At 40.7% G+C, this 15,256-nt stretch overlaps 1 long non-coding RNA gene across 1 annotated transcript in view; it reads right to left on the bottom strand.

The window, feature by feature from the left end:
* The window catches only part of LOC143837866 (uncharacterized), an 85,162-nt gene that overhangs the window by 13,003 nt on the left and 56,903 nt on the right, over positions 1–15,256 (bottom strand). The window contains exon 3 of the long non-coding RNA XR_013231124.1: positions 3,273–3,350. This is a non-coding gene — a long non-coding RNA (uncharacterized LOC143837866). The remainder of the gene's footprint in view (positions 1–3,272; positions 3,351–15,256) is intronic.

The raw sequence follows: 15,256 nt of genomic DNA, 5'->3' as shown, positions 1-15,256 counted from the left end.
AGACCAATGGTCTGACTCACTATAAGATAGCTTCATGTATTTGCTGTGATCTATTCCTAATTGCAATTAGTTTGCCATTCTGCTTAGGAGGCTGGCAAGTGGGCCATCTTCTTTTGATTTAATATCATACTTGGAAATGAAGCCTATTGATTTAATGGATTGTGTAGCCCAGCCCTGAGCACCTTTACTTGGATGTAATTCCTAGTAGACTTAATGGGGTTTACTATCAGGTTGTGTGCATTGGACTTTGTGTGTGGCCATTGCTTAGTAGCAAACAGGTGTTCGCTCTCCAAAACATGTGCCTGATTCTTCTGAAAGCCTTTCCTATTGAGAAACATCTTTTCATTCTCCCAATTCAAACTGCTATTTAAAGATTTTCACTGAATTAAAAAATACATGTGATTATTATAGGAGATGTTTTTATAATTGATTTGAAGGAGCAGTAGATCTAGGCAAAATAAAGTACTTTCACACAATGCAGAACTGATCCTGCTGCTAGATGCGGCCAGTAGTCTAAATAGCTTTATAAACAATTAGACACATTCAGGGAAATTGTATCCATCAATGGCTAACCTTTAATGGCTATACAAAACATCCATATTCAAAGGCAGTATAACTTAGACAACCGCAGACAAAACAATAGAGCTAATTGTGCTGCTTTACTGAAACTTCTGTAAGCATTTGGTTATTCACTGCAGAAACAGGATACCGGACCACTGATGTGCTCCAGCAGGAACTGTCTCATAATCAGTGTGGTTTTAAGTTTCTGTTTTTGTTTTGTTTTTTACAGCACAATTATATGCAAAATTACTCCTTTCTAAGCCTATTGAAGAATGTTTGAGGATCAACATTTAAATCAACTGGAGAGAGGGGATGAAGCCCATTTCTTTCTTGGTGATTCTAAATACATTTATCCACAAGTCAGTAGCCCTGACATTCCCATGAAAAATGCTCAATATTGCACAGGCACTTCCCAATTCCTTTTTTGTTATTGTTTTTCCCAATTAACAGAGAATTAACCTTACAATGGGGTTTTAGAACAGCTTTCCCTTTTAGTAGCTTTCTTCACCAGCCATAAGAAAGTGCATCTAAACCAATAAAACTGATTCTGAGCTGTTATGTACATTTGCATCCTAGTCAGAGCATCAATCAATAGCTTTCATTTTGTTTAAAGGCCAAGGGCCAAATTAAATTTGAAAAGTCCTTGTAAAATCTTTGGGTAATTTTGAGATTGAATCTAATGAAAGATTAATGAACACAGCCCACCCATTTGCATGTGACTTCCAAATTCACTCCTGCTGAGTGACAATCAAACAAAACTATCTGTTTCAGAAGGTAGCACCAACTGAGCAGATGTTCTGTTATGGTAACCATCCTATCCAACCAGCCCTGAATTAACCATTTAGAAAAATGAGCATGTGCTTAGGGCACCATGGGAAAGGGGGGCACCACAGAGTTTTCCCCTCTGGCTATCATGCCCTTAACTCTTTCACTCTAACACTCAATTTTAATTAACAATAGTAGTGGAGTTGGGTCTACAGGATGGTCTGGAAGAAAAAAATTTAATCCCTTTACTGTCAACCCTTGTCAGTTCAGTAATGGAAGGGTTCAGGAGCACCATCATTGGGCTGGGCTTAGGGCATCTGTTGGCCTTAAGTCAGTACTGTATGCAATAATGGCGCAAACTATATGTTAACATGAGAGTTCTGAACTTATATAGTATTTCACAACCCACTTCTCCAGATTGAAACAGAGACCAATACAACTCCTAAAGTCCTGACAGAGAAAAGTTTACTACATCAAAAATGGGGATTGGAATACTTTCTGTGACCTCACTCTTGCCAATCAGCATCATCTCTGAATGGAACTGATTAATTTTTAGTTTGTTTACCTGCATGCACTTGATTATGGACTGTCAGATACCAATGTTTTCCATGTTGTGAAGGTTTATATAGTTTCCTTGTTGTGGCTGCTGGCCTAGCTACAGTACATCATGAGATGATATCATCCAGCATGTATCTGCTTGACATATACATTTAAGATAGATATTGATTCAGGAGCAGGATATTAAAAAAATGCTTCTCCCTCTCTATCTACAATATTGCCATAATAACAAAGGAAAAATTAAATAATCTTGCTTATTCTTCTCCTTTAACAGCTGATGGATCTGTAGAAATAACTGTTATTTCCATGACATCAACAGTGTATCACCAGCTTAACGTTGCTGAAACAATTGGAAGAAGCAAAACAGCTAAGATTTAATGAGCCCTAACTGGATTCCCTCCATATTGTCACGGTGTCAATTTGCAGAAATCAGTGATTGAAGCATTTTATAGCAACAAATGGGCACGATCACCTGTTAATATCTAAAGACCAAACTTCTAACAAGATGTATAATAATGGGAAGGCATTGCTTAGTGATACAACATTTGCTTTATCATAGAATCATAGAATAGGAAGGGGCCATACAAGCCCCTGTTCAATGCAGGATCCTTGATATGTATCTGTCTGGCTGCTGCTTGAAAAATGCTAGTGAGAGGGAGTCATTGCCTCCTTAGGTAGTCTATTCCACTGTTGAACCATTCTGTGAAATTTTCTTTCCTGATATCTAGCTAGTACCACTCTAGTTTAAACTTTGCATTCAGAAGGTCCATTTCAACCCCCATCCTCTCCACTTAAAAGGATCAGATAGTAGGTGATATATAAAACCTTAACTTTGATCTGAGACCCAAGCCACTTGACATTCCAATTGATCCAGCTCAACATGATTTACAAGAATAGAGCTTTAACCACTGTCCAATATACTTCATTTCTTGCTGCTTGTCCATAGACTTGTGTAATTAATTAGAAGGCAGCTGTTTGGATGAGAACATACCAAACAGCAAAGCTACATTGTTTGATTACTTTTTCTCTGCCACTACCTTCAATTCCCAAGAGAGAGATCTGGAATGTTTTCTTAAAGAGAAACCTGAGAGCTGATTCAATACATCCATATCTACATACTGAAGAACATAACAGGAGCTATCAAATAGCTCAACAGACCTGTACGATCCTCTAATGTCAAACATCCATGAATGGTTAAGCTTCTGCACCAACCATATCAACCTCAAGTACTAATTTCCAGATGTTTCCTAATTTCTTCTCATTGCAACATCTCTTCAAACACTGGAATTCTCAGTTAGCTGGTCATGCTTCCAAATTTAAGGCAGTACATTAGAGATGTTTAATAGTTTTGCTTCCAAAATTTGGCATGAACACTGCACATGGCATACCTTTGATCTACTTCATATAGGTATATCTTTCTCCTTTCATTGTGTTGCCAGTAGACAGACATGCCCATTGATGAAGTACTGCAAAATAGTAATCAGGATTGTATACATCATCTTTCACTTAAAAGTGGTTTGCAACATACTCAGATCCATTTTTTTCAGGGTACATTGCTGAGTCAGCCATGGAAACAGCATGGGCTTGATTTCCAGGCATGTGTGGGCCTGATTCAAAGGTGAGTGCCAGAATAAGGGAGAGAAGCAGCATAAGCCTTAAACTCATCCTTTTATCCTGACCTGAAACGGCCCTAGAGCGCCATTATTTGCCTTCCTGGAGAGGCAGCATATAAAATATCCAAATAAATAAAAGGAAGTCTCTATGAAGCCTTTATCTCTTAAAGAAAAAGAATGCTGAATTCAGGATGCTCTGGACAGCATCTCTGTGTGTGCCAAAATTACAAAAATTCATTAATGTATGCATTTGCATTGAATTGACTATATTTCAATGGTTGTCAAGATCTGTTGTTCTTCAAGGTTAATATTGACCTCCAGCATTGCCTTCCATCAATATTTGTGTCTTTGGTCAATCAATCCAAATTATCACCGGAAAGAATCAGATATCCAATTACTATTTATTGGTAGGGGGAAAGAGGACATCTATGTAAGAAATATGTAAGTATTGTTCAGGGTACACCAATGCTCACTCATAACAGATCATAAATGAAAACAAATCTCATAAAAAATATCCAAGTCATTTTTCCCATTCAATGGGATGCTAAATACCAGCATTGTCCACCAAAAGCTGTATGTTATTTTCAAACATTTGACACTCAAAGGATGGAGAACATGTTATTATCTTGCAAACAGGGCAAGCCACATCTGATCATATTAAAGCAGGATGCTGTTAACTAGTCACGGAGGAACAATGCATCAATGGGCTGCAACCATCTTTTCAAAAGCTGAGTCACATTGTATTATCTTCAGTTCTTCACAAAAACGTCAAAGCAGTTTTGGCAAGTTAGGCTCAATGGAGCTCTTTGAAAATCTGTGGAAACCCAATAACGGTGTCAAGTAGACTGATCCCTATAGTGATTCCTCTATGGCAGTGCATGGGTAGGCTACTTGTGGTGTGCAAGCTGAACAATGACACCCCAGACCATGTGTCTCAATGAGCTAGGCCCTATGAGGAACTAATTAAGATGAGATGATATTTATTTATTTATTTATTTATTTTATTTATTTAGATTTATATACCGCCCTCCCCGAAGGCTCAGGGCAGTTTACATTAAAACTAGTCAACGATACATGAAACAGTCTTCGTTAAAACATACAGTAATTAATAACAGCGGTTGTAACCATATAACAGAATAATGTAACAGTATAACAATATAATAAAATAATATAACGATGGAACTGTGCAATACCACAACAGGTCCAGAGCGCTCTGGTGGAGTTCTGGGAGGAAGGGGGGGGAGGGGGAGGAGCGGGGGGGGAGCGGGGGCCCTTCATTTGCTGTTGGTTGTGCCTGGTCTCAACCAAATGCCTGGCGGAGGAGCTCCTTTTTGCAGGCCCTGCGGAACTGTTTAAGCTCCGTCAGGGCCCTGATCTCCTCCGGGAGCTCATTCCACCAGGTGGGGGCAAGGACAGAGAATGCTCTGGCCCTGGTCGAGACCAGGCGGACTTCTTTAGGGCCAGGGACCATTAGCCGGTTGGTGGCGGTGGAGCGCAGAGCTCTTTTAGGGGTATAGGCAGGGAGGCAGTCCCTCAGGTATTCAGCATTCTAATCAATGAGAGCCCATCAAACAACTAAAATGCAGATGCAGGGTAGTGAGCCTAGAACCTTCTGCATGCTGAGCAGATGCTCTACCACTGAGCACTGACTCCCTTATGCTGTTGCTAGGGGTCCTCTATCCCCTAGAAGCAGCACGAGGTTACATTTTGGATTACAGCTGGAGGAAGGAAGTGTGGAAGTCATACTTGCCAGAAATCCCTTTCATTCATGGAAAATGTTTCATAGGTCTGACTAAGCCTCTGTGATCTTTTTATTTGAAATTTAAAGCCTCTTAAATATAATTTTAAAAATATCTATTATTTTTTCAACAATACAAGGGAAATACTAAGTGCTAAGAAATGAACATAAGCAAAAAAGTTAAACAAAACTCAAAGAGAAGAACAACTAAGGAAGCTATGCCTGCCTAGTTCTGGAGAAGTAGCCCTGCTATTTTGTTGCAGCAAAACCAAACAGAAACCCAGTGATACCTGAAAGACTAACATTTATTCCACCATGAGCACTCTGAGTCAAAGCTTGCTTCTTCAGATGGTATTATGCATGCTGAATGATTTACACAACCCCCACAACCGCACCCCACATTTTAGAATTACAGTACAGTACAGTGTTAGAACAAAGGCTGAGCCCACCTTTAAGACCAACACAGTTTTTTTCAAGTGTGCATAATGTGCATGCACACTTTGTCAGATACAGTGAAACAGAATATCCTCAGCCCTTACATATAGGTAGGGAGGGGAGGGGCTTAATTGTCAGGAATGGCTGGCTAGAGTCAAGATGCATAAGAAACTGGGTGATAATAGTTGAGATCGGATTAAGGCTTTCATCAAGATCTGTGAATAGCCATAAATAAGCATACACATGCAAGAGTTAACCAACAGATGCAAGAAGTTTGAGTCCAGCTGCAAAGGAATCCAGATTCTCTCAAAGGAGAAATGCAGCACAGTTCACTAATGCACAACATAAATAACAGATCAGTATTGATTTGTTCCTTGCAACAGAGCTGTGCTTGGCATGCCCTCTCATCTTTCAGACTCGCTCAAGGGGAGTGCCAGCATTTGTGTGCTCTTGTGTGAAGGCTGCAAGCGGTACAGACCTCCAAAGCCAAAGATGGGAAAATAGGAACACCAAATGTAAGTCCCCATTCACCCTTGTCAAATCAAGGAGGAAGTGCAACAAACCAAAATTCCTTTCATTTTGCATCTTTCCAAATCATTGCACATTCCACAATTTGTTGTATATTTATTTTGTCTGCCCCTTTCCCCTGCCTCACTGCACACACACTGTCATCACATGCATGCACATAGATAGCCATTGCTCAAAATCAATCGGGTTGCAATCAAATTTTGTTTGCATGATCTTATGGTGTTTTCCTCATTTTATGCAAGGGTTTATTGGTGCTACACTCAAGTTCTCCAGGAATCACAAGGTGACAACAGAGATGAGTTTCTCTGTGAAAATGTCAGTTTTGGAGACTAGCCTATATGGATTCACATACTTGCTGAACTTCTTCTACTTTTCAAACTCTGCTCTCCCCGGGTTTCATCCCCAAATATCTAGGAATTTCCTAACTTGGAGCTGGCAACCCCCTTCCACTCAGAAGTCGGCACCACTACGCTCAGTGGCAATTACTTCCATAAATATAGACTTGGAGCCCTTGTTTCCAAACTGCAGTTGTCCAAGCAACATCAAGTCAAAGGCAGGTCAACAGAGTTCAATGCGGAGCAAGAGGCCAGAGTTGACAGACTACAGTTGCATAAAGTTGTGTCAGTTGGGCTTCTTTGCACTCTGTCCCCTTGCTAAATGTGCTATAATTAGCTGTGTTTGAGGTTAACTGCCACAAGAATAGATTTGGCTCATGGTATGCCAGAAATAAATCAGTTGTATTGAAATGTTACAATCTGATGCATGATACTATTCTCAACAAACTGGGTGAAAGTTTTGTTTAAGGGGTAAAAGTCTGAAAATAATGTAATAGACTTGGGAATACTTTCTCCCTCTTGTTTGTCTGAATTTTAGGACAGTAGGAAAATTAAACTGGGAATTATTTAGTAGCAGTGAGACATAATGTAAAATATTGGGCAAACAAAAATGTGTGTCACTTTTATGATGATTTCCATGTGTAGTTATCCACCACAAGATGATATGCATTGTACCTTGCAAGCTTATTAGCGTGTTCTTTATGGACTTACAGTGCCGAAGGAAATAGCATTTTCTGTCTTTTTTATTCTTTTTCTTGAAATTCATTGTAAAACACCTGCCAAAAGAAGTCTTGGGAGGCTCTGCAGCACTGTCATATTAAATTATTTCTTCCATCTGTACACTATCAATTTATAGAAAAGTTAGACTAAATAATACTCACATTTCAAATATTGGCATCTTTGATAAACTGCAATTCAGAATAACTCATCATATCCAAGCAAAGGTGAAACAAATGTGCTGTGCAGTGTTTGAGGAAGGGCTTTCTATATCTTCAGAATTAGTGGCTCAAACCTATATTCTTTGCTTCACTTAGGAACAACGTGCTTTCACAGTTCCAAAACATTGCTTTGGGCTCATAACAAGGCCTAGGATAAGAGTGCAGCTACAAGACTGAATCCCCTCCTTCTATTCCTGAGGTTTATATTATGTGATATTATTACTACGGTTTTTATTAGAGATGGACAAATATGCTCCTTGGTGAAGTAGATACAGTTCTAAGAGATCTACTAGATTCAAATCCTAGGCTGAATCTGCACTTATTTTGTTTATTCTGTTGTGGATTCTGCTGAATCCAGATTGATTTGAACTCAGGTCCCTCTCCCCCCACCCCCATTGAAACAGAAAAGTGTTCTGCACATGGTTAGGGGAGTTCAGAAGGGGAGGGGGGAGCCAAGCGCAACAGGAGCCTCTTTCTTTCTTTTCTTGAAGGGGGGGAGAGGGGATTGGAGACAGCAGAGAAGGGAGAAAAAAAATCCAAGAGGCAAATCTCTACCGACAGAAGTTAGGGCCTCTGGGAGCTTCTGCTGAGAGAAACTAGGTCTTCCCCTTTAAGGCAAGCTTGTCACCTGGGTAGCCTTGGTCAATCAGGGCTTCTCTACTGGGAGTCAGCAACAAATTTGAAGCAGCCAGAGCTCCACATGCTTTCTCATGCTTTCTCAATCCAATTCTTCAAATATTGAGGGTTAAAACCACTCTAGGATATTGCAGAATAAAAGTAGGGTCACTCTGGATCAATCATGCTTGTTGCAGAGGGAAAATTTTAAATTGGACAAAATCAAAATGGAAATCGCATTCAGTGAAGATGGCAGGGACTGAATTGACCTGGGATTGGAATAAAAGCTTTGTGCAGACTCCACCCAGGTCTATCATTGGGGTGACAGTTGGGCAGACATACTTTTAAGATCAATCTGGCAGATAAGTTTTATATACACAGTAAAGTGTCTATATAAGCAAAGAGCCAGTGTGGTGTAGTTAGAAAGTTGGACTAGGACCTGAGTTCAAGTCCCCATTCTGCCATGGAATCTTGCCAGGTGACCTTTTGCCAGTCATTCTTTCCCAGTCTTACCTACTTCACAGACATGATGTTAGGATTGCCACTTACTCCTTGGTGGCAGCCAGCCTCTCACTTCAGTACCCAACCTTCCTGCTGGGCAGTGTATAGAACAGTGGAAAGCTGTGATATCACTTCTGGGGTTTCACTGGAAGTAACATTGTGATACATATTATATTGCTTTTTCATGGGTCCTGACTGCCCCAAACTCTAGTTGTTATGAAGATATAATTAAAAGACGGGTAGGTCAGGCTGAATTCAGAGTTTTTTTGGTAGAAGGATCACTTGGGCATGGCATTGGAGTCACCATGGGTTGGCAGGTAGTTGTGAGTTCTTACATTGTGCAGAGGGTTGGACCAGATGACCCTGGAGGTTCCTTCCAAGTCTATGATTCTATGAACTTTGTATGCTAATCTGGGCTTCTTGGAGAAAGGCCAGGATAAAATTGATGGACAGACAGAAGGGTCTGTTGTTGTGTTATTGTTATAATAGATACCTTGACTTGTCTGATTTGAGGTTACATATTAAAACATTATCAATGAAAACCTGAACCTGCCTTATACTGACTAAGCAAGTCTGGCTCTTAATCCATCAGGGTCAGTATTGTCTACTCTGTCAAGCAGTAGTTCTACAGAGTCTTGGGCAGAGTACTTTCATGTCACCTACTTATCTGATCCTTTAGCTGGAAAGCGTGGTGATTGAACCAGTGACTTTCCACATAAAACATGTTGGCAGAGTTTAAATTTGCAAAGACAGGCAAAGCACCAGGATACTTAAAATAATAACATTGTTTTATTTATTAGAGAAACAATTTTATATAGAAAGAGAGAAGAGAGAGAATCCAGACTGTTTGCATCTGTTCTATTGTGGAGACAAACAGGAACAAAGTATGCTCAAAAGAGCAGGAGATCTCCAGATGAGCCAATCAGGGCACAGGAAGAGTAATTGTGGGGGGGGAGTCAGGGAATTTCTATCCTAACTTTGCTAAAAACACATCTCCTCTCCTCTTATATTGTTGATTCATGCACACTACAGATCTTGCATATTCCAACAAGACAGATAGTCATTGAACCATGGCCCCTTCGTAATTCGAGAGATGTAACATGTGAAAGTGCCCTTAGATTACTTTTAAAGTATAGACCCTGCCTTCCCTTTGTCCTCTGTGGTATTATTCTCCTGAGCACCAGTCAAATGGAAGTGGGAATGCACAACCTTCAAACCTACAGTTTGACAAGTAAAGAAATTCTTAACGAAGCCTACTGACTATGTCAAAGAATACAGTTTACTTGGTTATTTCAGCAATTTTGGGCAATATTAGGCTGTTCCTTGCATATTTTATACTGAGTGACCTGCCAAATGTCATGAGTTGAACAAGGGACAGAGAAATCATTCAAAGTGATGGATGAGCTGCAGACTTGATTATTTATTCAAATTATTCCCACAACGACCGAGCCCTTCTGATTGCAGACAGCGTTTTGTCAAAATCATTAGAAAAGGGCAAAGATGGCGAGAATTTAATGACCAAATTAGAGTTATTGAACAGCTTGTAGTATGACATTTTTTGAAGAAGTGGATCACACTACCTGAGCCAATAAACATCAATACCAAGAGTTGCTTTCACACAATATGAAGCCCCTTTATGGCCTTGAAATCAAGGTCAGTGGTTCAAAAATAATTCCTTGGGTCTATGTCTGCAAACTGGTATAGTTGTGAAAAACATCTTCCTCTTGTAGGAGCTATACATGTCTCTAGGATAATACACATGGCATTAATGGGTTTAAAAAGGATATCATACAGACTCACAGAAGTCCATCAGTGGCTACTAGCCAAGACAACTAAAGGGAACCTTGTTATCCAGAGGTAGTAAATCTCTGAATACCAGGGCTAGGAGGCATCATCAGGGGAAAGACTGTCCTTTTTTTTTTGTCACCCAGGGCAACTGGTTGGCTGTTGTGTGAACTAGGATGCTGGACTGATGGACCACTGGTCTAATCCAGGTTGGCTCTTCTTACATTTTTATGGTCACTTTTCACAAGGCTTTATGTTTTATATAGTATGTATGTATGTATGTATGTATGTATGTATGTATGTATGTATGTATGTATGTATACATGCATGCATACAGAAACACTGTCATATTTAGCTGATAATATAAATTAGTAATATCAATCCAGGAAATATAAAGTCTTGAAGTTGTACAATTCATTTTGTTGCTCTTTTTTTCAGTCTGGATTACTAAATTGCCTGTCTTCATTCTCCAGCTCTGCATGAGTTGATACTCAGGTCTGTCTTCCTTCAATACAGAGATACACTGGAGACCCTCCTCTGAGGTTAGACAATTGTCCCTTTTATGCATGCTCTGAATAAATCTGTCCTTTATATCCTGTCATTTATAAGAGAGAAGTGTCCCTCCTCAATTTAGAAAAGAAAAGGATGCTAGTGGTATCAAAAACGTGGGACTGGCAGTATGACTGGCTATGGATGGTTTAATACAACTCCAAACAGCGTCTCAGGAAACTGTCCCTGACAAATAACTCTCAATACCCAATTCTAGAAGTCAGTAAAAAAGTCAAAGCCAACCAACAAATGGAATTATAGCTGCAATAAAAGCGACAGGTGCTATTTTAAAATAATGATTATGTAGCTTCCCATAGGGAACAGGTTTCCAGTATAAACTACAAAGCAAAATCACAAAGAAAGTAAGATGGAGGGAACCCTTAAATACCATGAAGTGTATTAATAACCTGTGCTTTCTTACAAAGAAAATCAGTTGCTTGCACAAAGGTTGCAACTAGATTTTTCAAGGATAAAAAGTGACAGGAACTGGCAGCTGGACCGGCTCAACAACAGGGATCAGAATACCCTGGGCCTCAAAGGCCAACTAGCCAAAAGTAAGTTAAACCTGACAAGGTCAAGAGATGGAGGAAAGTATATTGCTGGCAGAAACTGCAGAGACAAGGTACAGGCAACAAAGCCTTGGCTCCATTGATATTTCAGAAAGATGATACCTAACAGAGCTATGTTTTAAGCAGGGTGTCAGAAGGACTGTCTAAATGTTATTGCCTATTGATCTTCATGTTTTGGTGTTGAGAGAGGACAAAAATTATTTGGTGGGCCTAAGGGTATAAACCTAAACAAACATCAAGACTATTTTCAGGAGCTCTTTTTATACAATTTTGCCGGGGGGGGGGGGGGGGTCCTACCACAACTAGGGTTGAGAATCTCCAGGTGGAGCCTGAAGTCCTCTCAGAATTGCAAAGGCTCTCCAGACTTCAGAGATCAGTTCCCCTGGAGAAGGTGGAAGCTTTGGATGGTGGGTTGTATGGCATCTCATCCCTTCTTTGGCCACTCAGTTCCCAAATTTCCCAAATTCTACCTTTTGTTGGCAGGGTTTAAATCTGCCAAGAGGAGCCAAATGCCAGGCTCTGAAAGGCATTAAATAGTTCTATTGTGGAGAGAGAAAGAGTCCTGTCTAAGTGCTCAATTCTGTACATTCAGCCTGTTCTGTTGTTCTGGAGGCAAGCAGGGAGGACGTGTGCTCAAAGGAGCAGCAAGTCTCCAATAAACCAATCAAGAGGAGATTATTTGAAAAATATCAGGAAATTGCTAATCTAAATATGTTAGCAACATCTCTTCTGATGCCTCCTATAGGATATTCTTCATGTTCATGTTCACTCTGCAGATCTTGCATATTCCAAAACCATCCTCAGTTTCCACCCTCAAATCTCCAAGAATTTTCCAACCCAGAACTGGCAACACTAGGACCCATTATGCACAGAGGTTTTAGCGCGCATTTGCGGTGAAATGGCAGCGACTAAAATCACCAGTAACGCATGTTGCCGGCCGCAACTGGCAGCAAATTCGATGCACGCCACCGAAAAAGCCGCATTAGCGGAACGCGGAAGAAAGTGCAGCTTCCGGGTGACCGGGGCGCAACCAGAAGCGGCGCCGGGGTCGCCGTGTGCATAATCAGTTACTCTGGGGTTTGCCGCCGTTACATCCCATCCCGTGCATAAGCGGTTTGCTTTGCTTCCCTCCGCATTTTCTATGTAACCCGAAATCGCCGTTTCGGCGGCTGTGCATAATGGGCCTAGTAGAGCACTGATTATAATGCAGGTTCAGTCCTTCAGGTTTCCTGTAAGTCAAGGAGCTCCAATATTATTGCACCTGTGTGCACCTACAGGAGAAAGATTGAGAAAGGGTGGTGGGTGTCACCACAAAATGTCTGCTGTCTAGGCTTGCTAGACCTCTAGCTAGGCAACACATTGGTATGCTATGTTAAAGCATCAGTGGTAGGTGATGTAAGAAATCCTTTCTTGAATCGCTTGGTGTAGGGCTTAAGAGTGACAGACTCTAATCTGAAGAAACAGGTTTGATTTCTCCACTCCACCACATGACCTTGAGTCATTCACAGTTCCCTCAGAGATCTCCCAGCCTCCCCTACTTCACAGAGTATCTGGTCAGAGAAGACAATATTAGGTTACACTGGAGTCTGACTCAGCATATTGTAACTTCATGGATATGAGGAAACAAATGAAAGGAGCAAACTCTTGCTTCCTGGCGCTGTTGTCAGCTTCCACACATTTCTCTGAAACTGAACATGGCCTATGTGTGCATAAATTGGCTTTCTCTGCTGAACCTGGATGCATTCTGCGTAGCTCCCGATCTACAAACATGTAGAGGTTGTTAACAGTGTTGGTTGTCAGGAGCAAAGAGGCATAAGAGAGGAACATTAATCAAGGAACATGTTTAGAGATTTGGGGAATGGAGAGCGGGTATTACAAGCAGTGCCATTTTCCCTGGCAGTGGAGGAGAACCTTGTGGTTCTAATTCAGTCAGTCTGGAATAACATGGTGTCAACTTGTGTAAGAGAAGCAAGCTAGGTTATTTTTCCAGTTCTCTAATTATGTGGGTAATAAATATGTATATAGTATATTAACAAATAGTGTTGGAGAGGGAAAAGATGCAGAGAATGTTATGTATTAATCCCAAATTCTCCTCCTTCAAATGATCTTCTTTCTGATGCGTGCGAGGGAAGTGAATTAGGCTAAGAAAGAATTATCAGGGTATTTCTGCACATCAGTAAAAATAGTGTTACGCCAGCTAAATCTTATTGCATCTCCTGGCCCCTTCTCACCTTTTCTGCTGTCTGGTTTTTGTCTGCCAGCTTTTCATGCTTCTCATCTTCCACATCTGCTGCTGGAAATGGTGGAAGAGAGCAACGAGTTTTATACGCGGCTCTCATCTGCCTGTCAATCAATCCAAGCAACCAATCCCCTTTCTCCATGTTTCAAATGTCCCGCAATGTCCGCTAATTTTTTTAAAATTTTTACTTCTCCACTGAAACACTTATGCATAGAATCATAGATGCATAGTGCTTTTTAAATGGAATCATGAGTCTTTTGATACATTTAAACATTAAAGCTTTAGGATGCTTAAACATGGAAGCTTAAGGATGGTTAAGGATGCTTATGGCTGATCCAGCATTGAGCAGGGGGTTGGACTAGATGGCCTGTATGGCCCCTTTCAACTCTATGATTCTATGATTCTATGATTAATCTCATTCCTGTTTTTTTGGGGGGGATTTAGAGAGGCATGCTTTATGTTAGAACTTCAGAAAATAATTCTTTTATTTCTGGCATTGCCTGCATGCTTATCCACCTATTCGTTGCTCCAGGCTGTTCTCAATTTTTAAAAAGCACTTCCCATCTCCCGTAAGAAGGGAGAGAGAGGCGGGTGCGAGGGCAGGACATTGGAGGTGGAGGTAGCACTTCTTCGCTTCCATACATTTCTTTGTCTGCTAGCCTGTTGGTTGTCCACTGGAGGGATAGTGATTTTTAGGTTGGTGAATCCATTTTTGGGGATTCACCAACTCACGCTTTAAAATGGCGGATATAACGAGCAGTTTGCTGGCCAGATGCGGAAGGTTGGCAACATCATGTGGAGCAGTGGGAATATAGCGTCTTCACCAGGTAAGCATGACACTAACTTTATGGCATGCAGAAAAGCCCTCAGAGATCCTAATCTCAGGCTGGAGCTTGGAGATCTCTCATGATTACAATTAATCTCCAGACTACAGGTATCCTTTTAGAAGAAAATGGCAGTTCTGGTGGATGGGCTATATAGTATGTTATGAAAAATAGGAGAAGCAGAAGTCTTAGAGTGATATTACATCCCTGCTGAGTTCCCTCTTGCTGTCAAGCACTGTACTCCTCAAGCACAGCCCCCAAATCTCTAAGAATGTCATCAGCTGGAGAGGGCAATCCTTATTTATAACTCACTTCCCTTAGCAGGCTGATACCAACTTGAAGCCCTGTTCTCCCACCATTCCTAGTTCTATATTCAAGTGGTCTGATTGTAGTGGGTAGAGGAACACAGAGGCATATTCTAAAAATTGATCTCAGAAAGAACTTGCAGAGATTCACTACTTGAATTGGATTCTTCTGTGGTTCTAGTTGTAGAAGAATCTAGTTGGCAGGTGCAGAGGACTAAAGTTTCTGCCAAGAAATAACCAGCCTCTTCTCCACAGATAGGCCTGCCATTATAGATCTCAGGATATTTTGTCTGTTTATTTATGGATGAATTCATTCTTTTATCAAAATAACTATGTACCAAAGCTGGACACAGATGTATCCATGCTCATCACACGAATTGGAAAGCATGTGTGTGGGT

The sequence above is a fragment of the Paroedura picta genome, chromosome 5 (genome assembly GCF_049243985.1).
Source record: "Paroedura picta isolate Pp20150507F chromosome 5, Ppicta_v3.0, whole genome shotgun sequence".
Lineage (NCBI taxonomy): Eukaryota > Metazoa > Chordata > Lepidosauria > Squamata > Gekkonidae > Paroedura > Paroedura picta.
Note: the sequence above shows the minus strand (reverse complement) of the source record. Positions and strands in the feature narration are given on the sequence as shown.